Source organism: Onychostruthus taczanowskii, unplaced genomic scaffold (assembly GCF_017590055.1).
Source record: "Onychostruthus taczanowskii isolate IOZ18803 unplaced genomic scaffold, ASM1759005v1 scaffold164, whole genome shotgun sequence".
Taxonomy (NCBI): Eukaryota; Metazoa; Chordata; class Aves; order Passeriformes; family Passeridae; genus Onychostruthus; species Onychostruthus taczanowskii.
The window spans coordinates 370,187-387,924 of record NW_024498840.1 but is presented as its reverse complement, the minus strand read 5'-3'; the positions used below and the strand labels follow the sequence as shown (position 1 = coordinate 387,924).

The 17,738-nt window shown below is 45.2% G+C and overlaps 1 protein-coding gene across 11 annotated transcripts in view; it reads right to left on the bottom strand.

The window, feature by feature from the left end:
* Positions 1–17,738, bottom strand: part of AGAP1 (ArfGAP with GTPase domain, ankyrin repeat and PH domain 1) — a 306,975-nt gene that overhangs the window by 57,677 nt on the left and 231,560 nt on the right. The window lies entirely within an intron of this gene.

Sequence of the window (17,738 nt, the reverse complement as noted above, 5' to 3'; positions counted from 1 at the left end):
TTACTCAGCTAGATTTCACAGAATCACAAAGGTTGGAAAAGACTCCAAGACTATTGAGCCTCGACTAAATGTCACAAAGCCCAACAGAGAAGTGCCACAAATATTCATTTTCTGAGCACTACCAGGGATGGTGACTCCACCACTTCCCTGGGCAGCCTGTTCCATCTGATGCAAGATATTGGACCCTCTGGAATCCCAAAGATGTTCACATTTCTACTCAATTATCTTGATCCTGGAGTTGGGGTCATGCTTGTCACCAGGATCATGGGAGCTCAGGTGACACCAGCACTGGGGTGGCACTGGAAACCCGACATAGTGGGGGAGCTGCCCCTCAGCTCTGCACCTTGGGGGACACCCAGGGACACTACACCTGTGGCACCTGTGACAACAAACCCTGCCTGATGGGACACCAAAACAGCAAAGCTGCCACTGCCATGGAATGGCTGGGGTTGGAAGGGTCACACAGCCCAAGCTCCCTGCAAGGACAATTCTGGAACACAAAATGCACCTTCACTAAAGCCCTCTCAATGCACTGGGAAGGAGGTCAGGAAAAAAGGCTGAAGAGGAAGCAGAATTTGGAGGAAGAATCCAGGCAGCTTCTGCCAAGGTGTCTTACAGGAAGCAAGTCAAGACTGAGCACCAATATTTATGGAATTTGCCCAGCTCTCATTTCCTTGAGTTTTTTTGTAGATACAAGTGATGAAGAATTTGATTTTCCCAATGCCAAGGTTGGGCATCAGTGCCACTTTGTTATTCCAGCTCTGACTCACTCTGAAATGTAAACTCCAAAAGAGGTCAGAATTATTGTCACCATCTCCCATTTTGCTCACCTTTAATCCACATCATCCACCCCACTGCAAAAGGGAAGTTCACACTAAGTAAATAAAAACTGAGACACAAACAACACACAAACCCCATATTTGTGTATATCTAACACAAACATGAGTTCTTTGTGACTTTGCACCACTGGTGAAAATGAGCAGGAGCCAGCCTGCCAGTGTCGGGTGTTAACTGTTCAGCATGTCACCCTGCCTGAGCTGCAACTTCTCCTGTGAGAGCAGGGATTCCTCACTGGAAAAACCCTGCTTGGAGAGATTCCCTGTGCTCACTTTCCCCACAAAATGCTCAGCCACCTGTGATGATTATTTCCCTATAAACCTGAATGATCATGCTAAGACAGGGGAATCATTTAGGCTGGAAGAGACCCATCTCCCTTTTTGCCTGAGCTTCTACATCACGCTGCACTGACAGAGCAGGAGACTTCCAGTTCCTTGTCTTGGCTAAATTGGAAGCCACACACCTACAGATGTTGGGTCCTTCAGCACAAGGAGGACAACCTGAGCCTGGAGGGTTCACTGGAACTCTGAGTTTGGCAGAAGTTCCTACCAGGAGTGCACCCACAGACTGAGCTGTGCCAGCAGGAAATAGGACAGGACATGGGGGAATGTTTAAAACCACCAGAGAGAAACTGGGATATTGGGAAGGAATTCCTCCCTGGGAGGGTGGGCAGGCCCTGGCACAGGTGGTCAGAGAAGGTGTGGCTGTCCCTGGATCCCTGGGAGTGTCCAAGGCCAGGCTGGATGGGGCTTGGAGCATCCTGGGATAGTGGAAGCTGTCCCTGCCCCTGGCAGGGCACTGGATGGGCTTTGAAGTCCCTTCCAAACCAAACCATTTTAGGATAAATCTATTAATTTGCATTTTAGAACCCCTCAAAGCCTGCACAATTAAACAGCCACCTCAAATGGGACACAGCAATGCCCCAGCAATGGGACAAAGCAGCATGGAATTCTCACGAGGAGTTTACAAACTTCCCAATTTCTCTTCCCAAACTCACAGCTCAAGCAATGCTTACTGCACAGGTCTCCATCTCTTTGGTGAAGGAGTCTTAACCCAACCCTCTTCCTAGGGAGAGATTAAGTACTGAGACACCCCGTGGGAACAGAAAAATTCTTTCCAAGGGCAGAGACAACATTTTGTCTCCTCTCCATAGACTGCATTTCCAAGGGCTTCACCCGCAGCAAGTTGCTATCACCTATGGCTGCCTTGGGTGGGGCTCCTCAGATTTGATGTGAATTTGCACAATACCAGTGAAAAATGTAAAAATCATTAGGTTGAAGATGTTTGTGATTTGCTATTTCCCAGCATCTGCCCAGATCTTTGCACAAATCCATCCAGCTCAGGGTTGTGGCTGCTCTTACACGGAGGTCATCATCCCTGCAATTTGACTTTTGTAATTTGACTTTTTTTCCAAAAGCTGTGGTTGCTGGAAATCCCTGGGAAGCTGCTGTGGTTAGCTCTGGAATGAAGCTGAGAAAAGGAGGATGGGATTTGCTATTTGGATGTTTTGAACATTAGACAGCGCCCACACAAACACCACAGGGCTTGAGGGACCAAGCCATGAATTAAGAGACTTGTGCCAAAAATTGTGCTGCCTTTGAGCTTTCCAGCAAAACCCTGAGTACCAACTGAGATAAATATTAGAGATCAATATGAAATCCTGAATTTACATCAGCTGCTGGTGTCACAGGCTCCCTCACAAGCCACAGCTCTAACTCCTAACTGGCTCAACCACAACGCCTGTTACTGATCGCTTATTGAATAATGGAAGTGACACAACTGATAAAAGGTTTCAATCCTGGAAAAAAATGATTTATAGTATTTCACTCCACTGGCACTGTTATTTGTGTGACAAATGGTTGGACAGACACCAGTTAATCTCCACACAGCTCCAACTCAGATGTGGCAGCTCCTGTTGGAGCAGCCAAATAATCAGGCGCTGCTAACAAGGCAGCCACGCTGCTGTGAGAGGCTGGATGCTGGCATTGCAACAAGGCTGAGCCCCAAATCAGTTCACCCAGTGGATTTTATTTTATTTTTGGGTGGTGGGGGGCAGCCAGAGCATGGCTGGGAAGAGGATATCCTGTAAAAGCAGGAAGGTGCAGCTCGAGAGATCAGCCCCGCTCCTGCAGCGCAGAGATGAAATCATCAACACCAGAGATGAAATCATCAACACCAGGGAGGCATCAGTGATTTCAGAAGGGTCCAGATCCTTCATGGATTCTTCCTGATGGCCAAAGCTGAGCTGCAGCATCACCCACAGCTGTCAAGGCTGTGTAGTATGTTGCAGTGTAGTACCACTGTGAGCTGCAAATCCCTTGCTCTCAGCTGGGAGAGAGCTGGAGCTGCTTTTGAGACAGAATAGGCCAGGAATTCCCCCCCTTGAGAAATGAATGTAGTTTTAAATTTACAAGCAGCACACCAACAGCAGCTTGATCTCACTGGTTGCATCAGCAGCATCCTGCTCCCTGTACAAGTCAAACCTGTTTTATCGAGCCACTCCTTCAAAAGCAGCAAACCCCTCAGAGTGCTGAGTGGCCAGGAGTCTGCATTCTTCTCTTGGGTTGCTTTTCAGCTTTGCACCCCAAATCTGCCATTTTTCTCATTCAAAAAAATAATTTCCACATCTATAAAAATCATCCCACTCCCTGCAAGGGCAGAGACACCTTCCACCATCCCAGGCTGCTCCAAGCCCCATCCAACCTGGCCTTGGACACTTCCAGGGATCCAGGGGCAGCCACAGCTTCTCTGGGCACCCTGTGCCAGGGTCTCAACATCCTCCCAGGGAAGATTTATTCCCAATAACTGATCTAAAACTGGATAGAGAACAGAAAGCCCCAGCAGATGAATCCCTGGGTTGGCCACAGAAAGACAAGAGCTCAGTTTGCACACAGGAGAACATTCAAGAGAGGGGGATAAGAGGAGCTGATAAAGAAAAAGCAGCAAGAATTTTCTTCAGAAGACCTAAAAGATCTCAGGAGTGGTAAAAACCCCACAGGATGCACTCCCAGTAGCAGGAGAAATGAAGATGGAGTATGAAGATGACTGATACCATGGCAAGCAAGTTAAAAATCTCCCTTCACAACTGTAATCTCAGGTCTTCTTGTGATCTCAGGTCTAACTCGGTGTATTTGCTCTTGAAAGATACTTGTGATAATGTGGCATTAAAAATTGCTCAGCTTTTTATCCCCTGACAATCTCCTGTGAGAGACTTGGATACCTCTGTTACTGTGCCAATGGAAATTACTTTCTAAGCAGATCACACCTCAGCCTTCCCAGGATTTCACACTGGATCAGTATGAGGTTAAATAACACACAGATCGTTCAGGATCCCTTCGCTCTTTTCAACCACAACATAGTATCCTTTGATTTTTCCAGCTCTCTGTAACATTCCCACTGCTACAAGATCCCTTCAAAATTGTATGATCTTTCCACGTGGAGATACCTTGCAGGTACAGACATGGCACAAAAAAACCCCACAAAACACTAATACAAAATTACTGCCAAAACACTGTGCAATCAAATGTAAGAAAGGTTGATACAGATGATTTCCTTTAGTGGGCAGATCTGGACTTGCTTGGTGGGCAAGAACAAATGGGATTGGTAAAGAAACTGAGCATGAAAAACCAGGTAAAAGAAGGTGCAATCAAAAGAGTTTTCTTGAGAAAATCAGAGCTATCAGCCAGACACTGCACTCCTGGGTTCCCCCAGAGTGGCAGAACTTTGTCCCCAGGTGAGCTGTAATGTCACTGAGAGGACAAAAACCCCTTAAAAATGCTGTGCCAAATACAGTCAGCTTTTCCTGCTTGGGATGGGAATAAGCTGGATGTGCTGAAAACTGTGAGCAATCAATTTATGCTCTGAAGTTACTGTGAGTAGTGAAGAGCAGAACCTCACCTTATTGATTGGTGCAGCACAGGGAAGCAAATTCACCCAAAAAATGGAGGGGAAATCATGAAACCTGTCCCCAGAGATGTACAGCTGGGATAGAAACAGGCACTGGGAGGAGATTTCTTCTACTTCATCTCTCAGCATTCCCACAGTTCTCATTTCAGCCTAGTCCATTCCCTCCCACCCCTTTGCAGAAGTGGCTGAACTTCTGACTAAAATTACCAGCATGGAGGTGTCTGGCAGTACCTTTCACTTGCAGATTAAAATCTCCATCATGCCTTTCCACAAAGCTCTTTAGGAGGGGAAAAAAAAAGGAGATGATAAAAAAAAATTAATTTTGAATTTGTCCATCAAACTGGGGTTGATGTGTTAGGACAGACCCACAAAAAAAATGAGCACCCAATAGGGACTAAGAGCTAGGAGGTGACAATTCCTACATGTGTGAGTGTAGCACTGCCGTGAAATGACAAAACCCCTTTATATTTCACAGGGTCTCCATGATCTGCTTCTCCCTGGAAGGATAAGTGGAATGAACAAGAATCCTCTTAATGTTCCTTGTATATTCAACATCCTCCTCCAAGCAGGACCAATTCTCAAAGAGACCCAGCACAATTCTCAAAGAGATTCAACGTCCTGCCTCCTTTGCTGCTCAAAAAACCATCTTGGATTTTATTCTGGCTCTGGGGGACAGTTTATGTCAATCTTTTCTTCTTCTTTTTCTTTTTTTTTTTTTTTCCCACAAGTGTTGCAGGTTAAACTTTGTGCCTAAGAACCCTGACAGCGTCCCTTCACATTTTTCAGACGAGCTATTGAGCAGCATTATGACAAATTATGGGGCCTGATGATATGGAAAAGGAACATCTCCTCCATTCAGAGGCTGTGGAGGAAATAAAAAGACAGAAAGAAGTATTCCTGGCAAAAAAAAAAAAACCAAAAAACCAAAAACCCCCAGCACCATGTGGGGAAGCAGCAAGGTTCATTATGGACAGATTATTCATGATTCAGGAGTTCATTATTAATGGATTATTTACAAGTATTTCCAATGGGTTGTCAGCTGTTCCCTGGGAATAGCTTTTCAATAATATCCACAACTTAAAGAAAGAATGATGAGCTGTATTGATATTTTTATTACTAAAGGCAGCAGGTAATCATCAATATGTTTAAGAGAAAAGCAAAGACCTATTTCCAACCTCCTCCACAGTTATTTTTACATGTCATAACAGCTCTGGGCATACCCTGTACTCTTTAGTTAGTAATAAATGACAGGGCTGCACTTAAAACCTTGTGTATATGGAATTCTGGAGAAGGAGATCCTGATGTTCTCTGACTCTGGGATTCTATGTAGACCTGCTCTGTTAGTCCACCCTTAAAAATGAAATGAAATAAGAAATAAAATAAAATAAAAATATCCATGATCACACCATAAATTGAAGCCCAGGTCTCCCCTTCCACAGAGGGAAACCTCCCCATCATTCCAGTACATCCCATTCCTCTATAGGTTACCAAAGCTCAGCTTCTTACTTCACATTTGGGATCCAAAGTTTAACCATAAGCAGTGGTGACCTAATTATTAATGAGTTTGCCAGGACAAACCAGTGTCTAATTGTACACAAAGAGACTGAGAAATAAAGATTACAGCTGACAAATCACTAAAAATTAATCAATTTTCACATTCTCCTTATAATCACTATGGATCCTCACACCAGAGTCTTTAGGTAATCTGGTGAGCATTAACTTACATTTTACCTTATTATTAAAAACATTAAGCACATATTAATCTATGATTTATTAATTAAACACTGAGGCCTCCTAACTATTCTATGAAACTCAGGTATGTTGCCTGGCAAGTGGGGTCTTTCTGAAAATAATTTTTCAGGAATCCTCAGTAATATTTTAGGGATCTCCAAATGGGAACTATTATCATGGATGAGAGCTTAGTTTTAGGATGGAAATGTACATTAGTCACTGGGTAAGTACTGCCAGACTTCCTCCCCATCCACCTTTCCAGGCTCAGACTGCTGGGTCATTCCTGTGATAAACACCAGGTCTCCCCATAAAATGGTGTTTATTTACAATAAAAAAAGCAAGCAGTTATTTCTGGCTGCCCATTCAAAGCCATGCACTGAACGGTGGCCAGCCAACCAAACAGTGATTATGTGTGTGACAATGCTGATGCTGAGCCCAAAGTAATAATATTGCTTCCAATTTTAAGGTTAAGTAAACCATGAACTGCCCTTTTATGTATAAAAATGTTGGTTAAAGCATTCAAGTTGTCTATAAAGGGGCTGGATCCCTTTGGTGTCTTGTTTTTTGAAAAGCCCCTGTGTTTATGATGGTCACAAACCAGCCAGCATCACTTCCAACTTTGAAATGAGGATTTAAATAGTAAAATATCCTTCTTTAACAATATATTTTTCAAAAAGTATCCTTATTTAAAAAATATTTTCCCCTTGAAAAGCTTGTAGGGTCACTGCACACTGTGTATGCAGCCACTGAAGTCCCAAAGGGAGGAGCTGAAAGAAGAGGGAGCCTGAAGAGTCTTGGAGCTGCCAATTCCTTGTCAAAGGAAGCAGGGGCAGAACCACTCCAGCCTGGCTGTGTCATCCACTCCCAGGAGTGCAGGACATGGATCCAGGACATGGACTGGGAGCAGTGGGGAAGGCACCAAAGCCTTGTCAGTGCCTGGAGAGCCCAGGGGGCCGTGGGGCCAGCAGGGCCACAGCACCTCTCATGGGGAAAAGTTGACTTTTCCCAAGGGTTTTACCTCCCTGATGGAGACAAAGATGGAAAATTTAGAGCTGCCCTTCAGGTTGATTATGACTTGGGCACCAAAGATGCACCAAGAGCCCCCAGAGACAAAGCTCCCCCCTCTCAGGGTGGGCAAACCCTGCTGCTGGCCAGGGGATGAGCACACACAGCTCAGCAAATACAGACTCAGAGGAGCTTCTCTTCCAAAGGATGGGGAAAAAAGATCCTCATAGGTCTTCCAGGCTGCCTGGAAGTAGAAAAATGTTACCACAAAATAGGCACAAATGCCCCCAAAACCAGGATCTGAAATTTCAGACAATAGCTGAACCCGAAATCATTGGAACAAAGCTCTGTTTCAAAGAGCAAAAACCCACCAAGATGACTTTTTTTTTTTTGCTGTGAATTCTGGTCTGGCCCCTATGTAACCAAATTATTCAATTGGGGAGGTGAGAGGTATGTGGGTATGTGGGAGGTGAGAACTGATTTAAAGCAGACAAAACATTTTAAAAACTAAATTAAAGCTGCTCTTTTAGGGGTGGGAGTGGTCAATTCGAGCTTAGTTTTAAGGAAAAAAACCAAACCAAATAAACAATCCAAATGAAAGGGAAGCAGTAGAAGAGGGGCAGTATCATGAGGGGAGCATTTAGTGGCAGAAACACCTTCAGGAATTTACAGAACTGCAAGAATTTCAGGCAGGTGGAGAAAAATGATACTGATTAATGGGATTAAAATTTTGGGGTGATACCAGAGCAGAGTTTTAATTGTCTTTTTCCATCCCCTGGCACATTCCAAACATAAGCTCTTCATGTGATGCATGGATAATACAGCATTGTACTCCAGCTTACTATAAAGTCCTGCTCTCATCTCTTTGAACCACACATCCAAAATTTAGGAATTGCAGGATATTCAAATGTGAGAAACCAGAGTAGTGGCACTGAGCAAGAAGCATCACTGACAATTAAGTATTCCCTCCTCTGGCACCTGGAGTTTAACAGGCACGGCTTAAATGATTTTATTTTCATTTGAAGGGGTCTGAATGAAGGAAGATGCGATGTTTTCATAGGGGAGAAATAAACAGCAGCCTAATCAGCCCCTGAGACACGAGGATCTAAACGAAGGAGCTGGCCAGTGAGCCTTTGCCTGTTTTAAAGCACAGGGATTTATCCTCATTACCAGCTCGGGAACGTCGGCTTCGCACCTCTTGCGGACAATCCCGACGTCTCCTGGCACGGGTGCCAAAACAGACACGTTCTGGCAGCCTGGAGGTTAAACTGGATTAATTCCTAAAACCTGAATGCTGATCTGCTGTCATTTAACATGTGCTCAACATGTGTGCTCAGCAGCAACTGGAAATGAAATATCTTAAACATTATCAAACGGTACATCATTAAATATAAATTAGATGGAAACAGGGGAAAGCTAAAAATTGACTAGGAGTTCAGCTCCTCTAAATGGCTAATACGGCCATTTTTCACCTGAAGCCCTCTCCAATACAGTTTTGCCATTAAGCAAAAACCCAAAGAAAGGTAATCAATTCCAACTAAAAAGCACTTCTCCCGGAATGACTGCACTTCAAACCCCTGGCTGGCTGCCAGCCTCCCCCCCCCAGCCCCAGACAACAGCCATCAATGTTTCTGACTATCACAGGAGCACGAGGGGCCATGCATAATTGACTGGAAGATGGGCTAAAACTGTGCCCAATCAGTGTGTGATCAAAACCGCGTGGAATATTCAGCGCCACTTGATTACACGGAGGAGCCGCGTCCCCGCTCTCCTCATGAAATCTCTTCAAGGTCCAGAGTACTGTAATAAGATCATTACTGTCAAGCGCTACGAATCGCAGGCAATGAGTCTTGGGATAGGAAGTCATACTTCACAAGCTCCTCTGGTCTTCCTTTTTTTTTTTTCCCTCCCTCTCTCCCTCTTTTTTTTTTTTTTTTTTTTTTGTATTTTACTGCGTGTTGAGGCAGCAAGGCGACGAGGTGACAGATAATGATCACATCACTGTGTGGCAACTAGAAAGGCACTTTTAAGAAAGAGCACAGAGAAATCAGCTTAAGAGAAACTCAAACAATTTTTTTTTTTTTAAGGGCTTTTTCTTTTCCCCCCTCAAAAATTAAATAGAATTAAACTGTGCAGTATTCTCCTTTCATGAATTGTGATTTAATGTCATTGAATTTAATCATTTGATAGATTTTCATATTATCCCAAAGCCTATTACCTCACAGACAAATGGCCAATTTTCTCCAGCTCACGCTCACAAAAGAAACCTTTATTAATTTTTTTTTTTTCTTTTTTAGAGTCGGGGGGGGAACTGGTGGAAAATGTCAATGATGAGGCCTGTTCAAGTTTCCCTTTTTACCTACTGCTTCCTGCAGTTACACACCACATATGATGCATAACATCTATCACAAGTAACTGGTCTGTAAAGAGAAAGGTGGAGGGACAGAAAACAGGAGATTAAAGCACTGGGTATAAAATAAACATAACAGCAAGCTCAGCACTGAAACCTCACACAGGGCACGTAGATCTACAGCGGGGACTTCAGCTGATGTAAGGCTTAAAACTTGACAAAACAACTTGGGTTTGAAATGACTGACAGGCCAGGGGCTGGAAATAAAGAGCTCAGCATCACCGTTACAGGGATGACATCAATACCACAAAGCATGGGAACTGGAACGGCTCCAGTCATGGCTTTGAACTGGAGCAGGCTCCAGGGATAGGACAATTGCTTAAGGGGAAGGGAAAGTCCACCCTGCCCACATCTCCAGCAACACCCACCTACAGCACTCCATCACCTCCTGCAGGCCTGGCACCTCCCATCACCTCCAGCAGCTCCACCTACAGCAGATTAATCCCAGCGTTCTCCACTTGCTGTTCCTATGGATAACCCCATCCTCATGGATTGTTCTCTTTCAAACACATTCTACCGGGACACTGCTCCTCCACCCTACCCTTTGAACATCATCACTGCATGAGAACACTCCCTTTCCACAGAATCCCAGAATGGTTTGGGTTGGAAGGGACCCCAAAGCCCATCTTGTCCTACCCCTGCCATGGCAGGGACACCTTCCACTGTCCCAGGTTGCTCCAAGCCCTGCCCAAACTGGCCTGGGACACTTCCAGGGATCCAGGGGCAGCCACAGCTTCTCTGGGCACCCTGTGCCAGGGCCTGCCCACCCTCATAGGGGAGAATTCCTTCCCAACATCTGACCTGAACTTACTCTTTCAGTCTGCAGCCAATATGTGTATATTCACCCATATATTAGTACAATTGTTCATATTTATCACCACTCTCCTCAGTTTTGGAAGTGTTTTTTAAAAGATGTCACAAACACTTTGACAAAGAATCAAAACAATAAGGGGCACACATATTTCTTGGTTTACAGGTAAATATGTCTTGATCTACAGGTTGTTATAAAATCCATAATTGATTGAAATGCAGGAGTTTGCAACTAAAAAGGAAGTCATGCCCTGTTACTGTTCTGTGTGTACCTCTGGATTATGAGCTTTTATAAGCCAAGAGCTGATAGGTTTAATAAGCCTTGGGTAGATCAGACCTGACACAATCCCCCTTGAATTCCAGGACTGAGCTATCCACGGCAAACCTCCACAACCAAGGCCTCTGTAGGGAATTATTTAGGACTTGCACTCTTTAAAGAAAGCTGTTTCCCACTGGTAGGTCATTTCCAACAAGATGATGAGTCCAAATACACAGGCATCCTTCAGAAACTAGATCATCCTTCTACACCAAAACACCCTGTTTATTGAAATTGTGACAATTTGCCTTGAGAGATGAGCAGGAGAACAAAGCTATACTGAGCACAGTTACCAGATTTTAGCCTTTTCTTTGGCTGTAGCTTTATCATACATAATCACCTGATTTTATGGTATTTTAATTTAGGTATCTAGGCCCATAACGAAATGAAATTGCCCTGCACTCCAGAAAAACTGGAAGGCACTTGTAGAACAGACATTCTTATTTAAGGAACAGAACTACTAACCTCTCTAGCAGGATTAACATTTTACAAACACTCATTGCTACCTCTGCACACATCACCTTGTGGACATCAGGAACCGTTTTCATAACCAAGGTCTCTGTGTCAAGCTGGCAGCACATTGCTGAGGACACTAATTACCCAAAGCCAGCGAAATGCTACGGTCTCACTTGTTTTCACTCAGTTACAAAGCTGCTCAAAACTTCCTTCCCCCAAAAAATCAGGCCAAATCCCAGTGTGGCACTGGATACCCAGCGAGCTCTTCTGCTGTCGCACTGCTCAAAACGGGACTAATTTTTAGGGAAACGTCAAAAATAAAATAAAGTGCTATCATTCTCTCTCTCTCCAGATGTGCCAGTGTGTGCAACCACCACCAATTCATCCCAGGCCTCATCCTCTCCAGAATCCCTTTTCCTGCTGACCACCACTGTGACATTTTTCCTTTCAACCAGGTGGGCGGAACCGGCCGCCTCTCCCGACCCCAGCTTCTGAAAGGAAGCAGGACTCTTTCAACTTGTTTAGCCTGCAATGAAGTAGGTTAAAACAATAGATGAGCTTCACCTCCCTTGTCTTTCACTCCTCAGCATCAACATAAGTGTCTTGCAGCAGCAGCTCTTTCATGTCAGAGAGGCTGTGGCAGCCGAGGCTCGAGGATTCCCAACAAGTGACCTTTCTGCCTTGGTTGAAAGCCAGGCTCTGAAGATCCGGGCTGGATTTTTTAATTTCTGCCCTCCTGCCTCCTCCTGCACAGCCCTCTGCCAGGACTGAGATTCCTGTGGATGAAGTCCCAGCTGATGGGTGGAATTAGAGCCCCGGAGTGTTTTGACAGGGAGAGGTGATAAAACTCACAGATGCCCAAACAAGCATCTGGCGTTACAGACAACAGACATGGGCACACACTGCTGGGTTTTCTTCTTGAAGTTCTCTTGCAGGCAGGAAAAACACAGCTAGGCATTTTGCTCATTTTTAATGCCAACTAAACCCTAAGACCTGCTTTGTTTTGGGAGGTGTTTAAAGAAATAGTTTCCTAAAAAGCAGCTAGAGCAGAGAATGGTTGGTCAGGGGAGGCTTACAACTCTTCTGAGATAATCTACAAAATAAACATGCAAATACTTAACTAAACACACTCCTAAAATCTCACTGAAAGCAAACTAATTAAATCCCAGGTTTAGGAAGTGCTGTGGGGGTTTTTTGGTGGGTTTTTTTTTTTGTTTGTTTGTTTTTTTTTTTGGTTTTTTGGGTTTTTTTTTATCCAGTATGAAATTTAGCAAAATGTCATTTGCTGCAGTTCCTGAAATGCTTCATGTACAGGAAGACCACACAAATGACACGATGACCAACAAATTGTACACAAAAAGAATTCAGCAGTAACCCTAAATGCATTACAAGCCTATTTAAAACCCCCCAACCTCCCTAGGAATCTGCTCATCCTGCCAACCCCTCCAGTTCCAAATAAATGCTTCTTTTCTTCATTCAGCATTGCAGGCAAAATGCCACTTCTGTATCGCTCTCTCCTTAAGCCCTGAATATTTTTTAAAACTATGAACACTTACTTCCTAAAACTTCAGGCACTTAAAGAGGCCAGAAATAGAAGCAAAACCTGCTGTCACTAAACCCTTTATCAGAAGATGCACAGAAATACTGCACAACAGGATGGGAACATACTCCTCTTCTGTGGGATTTGGGTCTGCATTTGGGATTTTAAATTTTGCATTTATGTCTTTACGTTTTAGAGGGGAAAAGCTTAAGATACCTCTTGTCATTTTAAGGAGAGTATAACAGAAAAAAAAAAGGCAGGATATTATTAAGGAATTACTGTTTTCCCCTCCTTATTCATCCCCAGACTTTGTGTTGTTGCTGTACCCCAGTATCATCACACAGCAGGCTGTAATTATTGACAGCTGATTGATAGGGCCCAGCTAAAGTAATTAGGATGGCAATATCACCAGGAATAACTTTTGTGGCATTCCTTCATGGGCAACACCTGTTTGCTGTACACTTAATTATCCTCTAATGGACTGCAAACAGACTTTCCTTGAAGAAGTTTTGGTGGCAGCTCAGTTCTGGGCATCACTTCAAGCAACACAATCCATCCAAGGACCTCGACATCCAATGGATTGGATTCCAAAGGTTACAAACTCTTTAATAGGTGAGTGCTTTTGCCCTTGCTGCAGCTGCAGGTCAAGATATTACATTTCAGAGAAAAGGCGGCGACGACGCTGTGGCTTTTTGTGCTGGAAAGGTTTGTGAACATGCTGTCCTCTGACAATGTCAGAAGGTTTCTTCCAGACCATAAAAAGCCAAAAAAAAAAATTAAATATATATATCTAAGAGCTGCAAGTAAAAATACCCTCCTTCATCAGGGTGCTTAATTCAGTGTATGATAAGTCAGTATTACCATTAAAAATGTCAAGTCCATCTGTCAAAGAATTTGCTCTCCCACTTTTGCTTCTTGAGTTGTTTCCACTAGAACTCCAAAAATCCCAAAGGACATTTTTTTTTTAAACATGCTTAGAGAAATAGAAATTTTTAGTTCAGTGTGGCCACCACACTTGCTGAATACTGTACCCAAGGAAATGTATGTTACAGTTGTTGGAGGACACCACAATGTGGTACCAAGAATATTTAAATCACCTCATGGTATGACGCCAGCAGGTAAATCACCAGGATGCTCAGGAAGCTTAGGGTGGGAGACTGCAGGGGAAATGCCCACAGCTTTTCCATGCATTTCAGTGAGCCCCTGTATTGCTTCTGATTTTTTCACTTAAAAAAAGCAAAATTTCAGGTGTTATACAGAGAATGGCATTTCTCTAATTCACCTTGTCATTCTGTTTGTGGGGTGGCTGACAGGGACACAGGGAGACACCAGCTGAAAGCACTGATGGGTTTTGCTTATTGCTAAAAGAACAAATGAGAAGTGCCACTAAACCTTGTTCTTCCATCCACAGAAAATAAACAAATATATTTTAATTTCTTGCTTAACCAGGGCTGATTTTCAACACACAGCGACACAAAACGTGTGTGCTTTTAAAAAATAAGGGTTTTTAAAAATACCTTTCCTACTTTACCCCAGGAAAATTAAAAAAAAAATAAAAAAGGATTTCTCAGTAAAGTGGAGTTCATCCTTTAGCTAAAAGCCAGAAAGTGTAAACCTGGAGTTGGGTCTGGACTGCACAGAGCAGCAAAGCACCAGGAAAAGCAATTACTGCACAAGGGGCAGAGAACAAATACCTTTGTGTTAAGAAAACAGTTCTGAGAAGAAACATAAAAGGTACTTCTTTGTCCTTCAAAACCTCTTTAGAAACAAATGATGAAGAAGAACACGGGTTTCAGAGAGCTTGGAAAGTCTTCCTGAAGTTGCTGAGCACACTTGCTGCTCCTCAAGCGCCGTTTCCCAGCTCCACCTGCGCGCACGGACGCGGAGCCGGAGGGGTTTGCCCCAGGATGCTGAGAGAGGAGATGAATTCTCTTCCCTCTGAGGGTGGGCAGGCCCTGGCACAGGGTGCCCAGAGAAGCTGTGGCTGCCCCTGGATCCCTGAAGTGTCCAAGGCCAGGTTGGATGGAGTTTGGAGCAGCCTGGGACAGTGGAAGGGGTCCCTGCCCCTGTCCCACCCCAGGGGGTGGCATGGATGGGCTTTGAGGTTCCTTCCAACCCAGCCCAGTCCATGATCCCATGGTCTGCCTAAGGGAAGGAGTGGATGTACCCAGCCCACTGGCCCTACAGCACACACTGGCTGGATCTCCTGTTAATGAAAAGCTTGGAGAGCAGGGATGGTCCCAGTGCTGAAGGCAGCCTGGGGCTTTCCTAAAATCCCAGAGATGGATGGAGGGGAGGCAGGCTCAAGCTGGCACAGCCATGAAGCTTTTAAACTAACAAGAGTAAGAAAAATAAACACTGGGAAAGATCTTTCTGTGAAGAGTATTTCCAAGAAAGCTTTTTAATTTTTCTGCTTGTTTTCCAGCCGAAAAGCCTTCCTATTATCCCTGGCTGTTCCAGGAGGTGCAGCAGCACAAGGGGACCCAAATAGATGAGGCTCTGAGCAGCCATTCCTCTTTGAAACACAGCTCTGTCTAATCCTGCTCCGAGCAACTTCAGGCAGCATGGTGGGGAAAAAACTGCTGGTTGCTGGCACCTTGCCTAATGTAAGCATTCCTGCTGCTACCCTCAAAAACACCGAGGGATTTTTTTTCAGTGACAAGTTCTGCACAGAGAACTGAAAAACTTCTCCCTGGGAAAAAAAAAAATCACAAGAATCTGATTTTCTGAAATAGGAATGGAATTTTAATTTCCATCCAAGTGCAGCGCAGGTGCTTCAGCATTTGTGTTGCTGTGAGCATTGTCTCAGAAAAGCTGCAGAAAGATAAACCAAGTGAGATGAAAGAACCCATCCCAGAAAGAGAGGGCTGTGCATGTGCAGATAGTGTGGAGAGAGAAGAATCAGCATGACCTTTATGGAAGGGCATAAAAGGGATGAGCACCAGGCCTTGGAATTGGTGAACCACCCTGAGCTCAGTGTCCATCATCATGATATCTGAATACTTGGGCAGAGGTCAATGATCAAAGCAGGCATGTTCAAGGAGGGGAAAAAAGCCCTGCAAAGTGCAGTAAAAACGCTCCAGTTTGCTGAAGCCCAGATTTAAACCTCATTGAACACCTCAGCTTTGGTGCAGACGAAAATGAAGGAACTCAGAATTCCTGTTTGAAAGCGACACCTGAAACGTGCCTGGAGCCAAAGGAAGGCAACACAAAATCTAGAATTACCCACACCATTTAACTCTGATCCATTGTACCTGCCTGAGAACAGTGACTGCAGGAGGATCCTCCTCCTCCTCCTCCTCTGCGCATGGAGCCAGGGATTTCCAGAAGGAAGACCATGGTTCTCCCACAATTATCACCACAGGTTTCTGGAGCTCATTTGCAGCATCTCAAAAAGCTTTGATCAAAGTGTTTGCATCTCCCATAACACCTTTGACGGCCTATTTTGGATTTGTGGTCTTCACAAGTGCAGTAATCCTCTGAGGGTGCAAATCTACGTTATGGTGGGGGAAGAAAAATCCCCAAGGGAATTTTTTAGGTCACTGGACAGATTTGTAGCCAAGCACTGGAGAACTAGGAAATAACTGGAACTGAAAACTGCTTTGAAGTGCAAGACAGATGTGGAAATCATAGAATCATGGGGTAGCCAGAGTTGCAAAGCACCCACAAGGATCACTGATCCAACTCCTGGCCCTGCACAGACACCCCAACAATCTCACCGTGGGCATCCCTGGGAGTGGTACCCAAGTCCTCCTGGAGTTCTGGCAGCCTTGGGGCTGAGACCATTCCCTGCACCCTCTGGGGGAAGAACCTTTCCCTGAGATCCAACCTAAACTCCTCTGACATTCAACTGCTTGGAGAAAACACCCAGAACAGCCTGAACTGGCTGGACTCGAGGATTCTTGAGGCCTTTTCCAACCTCAACGACTCGATGGCTCTGCCTTGCACCAACGCAAGTCCCAGAAAACCCAAAGGCTGCCAGGATTTGGGAAGGGCAGCCCCCCCAGCCTTTCTGAGTCTTGCTAGGACGTCCTCACTGGCAATCTCCAGCCACTATCACTCTTTGTGAGACGCCCTTCTCCTAAAGGACAGGGAGCTGGGGCACGCCTCATTGCCTTCTCCTTCAGCTCCCGCTGACGGACGAGGCTGCCTGTCCTCGCTGTCAGCCATCCCCTCCCAGCCCCGCCAAGGATTCAAGGACCAGCCAGATTAGATGTCTGCTGAAGGATGCCCAGAGCCCTGGGATGCCCAGAGCCCTGCCCGGAAACTCCTCACTCTGCTCTTGTGGCCAAAGCGCTGCTTTTCAGCAGCAGGGCTGTGCTTTGAAGAGATGGTGCAAAATTAAAGAATTCAAGGACCACTGAGGCCCTCCTGAGACACAGCTGGCAAGTCCCAAACAGAGCAGGGTGCTCACCTCAGAAGACATGCGAGAAGAAGCAGGTGAAAGGAAGCTGAGGGGCTCATACAGAGGTACAAACACTGCAAAAGGAGGGGTTGGCACTGTAGGAGCACGTCCAGAGGACGGCATGGAGTTGGGGAAGGGGCTGGAGCCCCAGGAGAGGCTGAGGGAGCTGGAAAGGGGCTGGAGCAGGAGGAGCAACTGAGAGAGCTGGGAAGGGGCTCAGCCTGGAGAAAAGGAGGCTCAGGGGGCCCTTGTGGCTCTGCACAGCTCCTGACAGGAGGGGACAGCCAGGGGGGTTGGGCTGTGAGGGAACAGGGACAGGAGG